Source organism: Palaemon carinicauda, unplaced genomic scaffold (assembly GCF_036898095.1).
Source record: "Palaemon carinicauda isolate YSFRI2023 unplaced genomic scaffold, ASM3689809v2 scaffold93, whole genome shotgun sequence".
NCBI lineage: Eukaryota > Metazoa > Arthropoda > Malacostraca > Decapoda > Palaemonidae > Palaemon > Palaemon carinicauda.
This window is the reverse complement of record NW_027172237.1, coordinates 17,264-19,647: the sequence shown is the minus strand read 5'-3', so window position 1 is coordinate 19,647 and position 2,384 is coordinate 17,264. Positions and strand designations below refer to the sequence as shown.

Sequence of the window (2,384 nt, the reverse complement as noted above, 5' to 3'; positions counted from 1 at the left end):
CTGCTTAAGATGCGGTGTGGCGATCCCGCCGCGGCATCGCAGGTTTTTCCCCAGAGAACTCTCCCTGCTTTCCTCATGGCCGCTCAGGAGCATGCTTCCGTCTCCTTCGCTTTTTGGAGGTCTGGTCAACGCCGGTAGGCTCGGGTTTGACCTTCTTCAGCGCCGGGACAAGCTTCCGGGTCTTTACCAAGAGTGAGGGATCATGGTAATTTGCTTGGAGCCTTCTCTGCTTCTGCCTCAATATCTGGAGTATCTAGCCATGATATTGAGTCAACGGCCATACCACGTTGAAAACACCGCTTCTCGTCCAATCAGCGAAGTTAAGCAACGTTGGGTTTGGTCAGTACTTGGATGGGTGACCGCCTGGGAACACCAGATGCTGTTGCCTCCTTCTCCGAGCCTTCCCTTCAGTTGACTGTGGCAAGGCTGAGGAGAGTCGCAGTACCTGTTCTCAGTCAAGCAGAGCTTTCAGCCCTACCTTGGAACGTTTCTTGGGTCTCTTTTCCCCATTGACCCGTCTAAAGTCCCGAACGGTCGCCTCAGGATAAGTTCCCTGTGAGGCGGGCCAAGTTCCGGTGGTATCAAAGCAACGATTAACCGGACTTTCTGGCCCCTATGGGACCAGCGGAACGATTAGATCTGCAATGGGGGTTGACCTATGGAACCTCTTGATGGGAGTGGATATTCTCGTCCTTTCCCCACATTTTGATGCTGTTCTCGGACTCGTCAAAGAAAAGGGGGGTGGGGGGCATGTTCCAGTTCAGGCCTATGGTCAGGACCTGAAGGATACCTCCCCATCATTCAGGCAGGCTTAGGGGCCGTAGTCTGGCCCCTCTACAGATCCTACAGTTCCTGCCGAGTCGCTTCGTGCGCGACGACTTCATGGTACTGGTGTATTCCAACCAGCAGGGGACAGATTTTCATACCTTCGCATCTTGCAGTAGAGATACTGAGATGATCCGAGGTCCTCTCAATACCACTATCGGCTCGCTCATTCCGGGCAGAGGAATGTTCTCTCCGACTATCTGAGCAGAGCCTCGCAGATAGAGAGTACCTGGGGGTCTTTGGCCTATAGTAACCAGCAAGTCCTGGCCTGGGGGACCTGATCGCGACAGCCTGGAACTTCAAGCTTCCGCTGTTCTTCCCCCCAGTCTCAGACCCCAAGACTCTTTGGCAAGATGCTTTCCGGTGACGGTGGGACAACATCGACGCCTACGTCTTCCCACCATTGTTGTCTGTTGAGAATGGGTCTCAACAAGACCAGGTTGTCTGTCAACCTTTCAATGGCCCTGAAAGCTCCACTGTGACTATACGCAGAACGGTTTCCGGACCCCCTGCTTCCCCTGACGGAACTCCCGGGAGAGCTTCTTCCACGGCACAGGCTACTCAAACAACCACACTACAATATCTTTCACGAGCCGTTGCATCGCTTCGGCTTCACGCCTGCAGACACTACGCCGCCTCCTCAAGAAGAGACAACCCGCTACAATCGCGGAGCGGAGGTCGCGTCACCTGCGATAGTCATCAGCAGGGGTCTACCAGGCGAAGTGGAGAGTCTTCTGTGGTTGGTGTCGTGGGAGAGATACCTCTTTCCTTGAGGCCTCTTCTCCAGCAATAAAGGAGTTATTGCTTTTCGGCGGGAGGAAACTTTTCCACTCTCGGCAGTGAAGCCTATCGCTCAGCCTTTCCCTGGCCTTCAGGCTGAAATGAATAGACTTTTTCCTTCCTGCTGGACCTTTCTTCGCTCATGCGAAGCTGCGAACGTCCCTGCCCCCAGTCGGAGTGAGACCTCCTCCATGGAGCATGGTTCGGACTCTTTAGTCCCTTAAGAGATCTTCTCAAGAACCATTACGTCAGGCCTCTGATCGTATTCCTTCTTGGGGGACGGTGCTCCTGCTCACTCTAGCCTCGGCCAGTGTGTAAGCAATCTTCATGGTCTCGTACAACTCCGCCCTTTCAAGAGAATAGGGGAAGGCAACATTCAGGTTCGCTCCTGAGTTGTTTTCTAGACTCAGAATCTTGGAGTCCCGGACCTTCGGTCCAATTCCTTCAAGATTTCGAGTCTCCATTCTGTATCAGATGACCCAAACCTTCTCCTTCTTGCCAGTAAAGGAATCGAGGGGTTATCTTTCAGAACAGCTGCAGTTTGTCCTCACGTGCAGCCGGGTTGGGAGCACAGGGAGGACACAGGGGAGAGTCACCAGTATACCTCTTCAGCTCGGACTCAAGGACATTCATCTCGACCTGAATCCAGACCCTCCCCCGTCACGTCGCCCTACAGCACGATGTCGGATACATCGCAACGTCCCTCGCCTTCGAGTAGAACTACTCTGTGATGCAGGTGCTATAAGCTGGAGTCTGGAAGCGTCTAATGACCTTCGCAG

At 53.8% G+C, this 2,384-nt stretch overlaps 1 non-coding gene across 1 annotated transcript; it reads left to right on the top strand.

The window, feature by feature from the left end:
- Positions 1-269: 269 nt before the first annotated feature.
- LOC137637704 (5S ribosomal RNA) lies at positions 270-388 on the top strand. Its single transcript, XR_011043761.1, has one exon. It is a non-coding gene; the product is annotated as a 5S ribosomal RNA (ribosomal RNA).
- Positions 389-2,384: the final 1,996 nt, after the last annotated feature.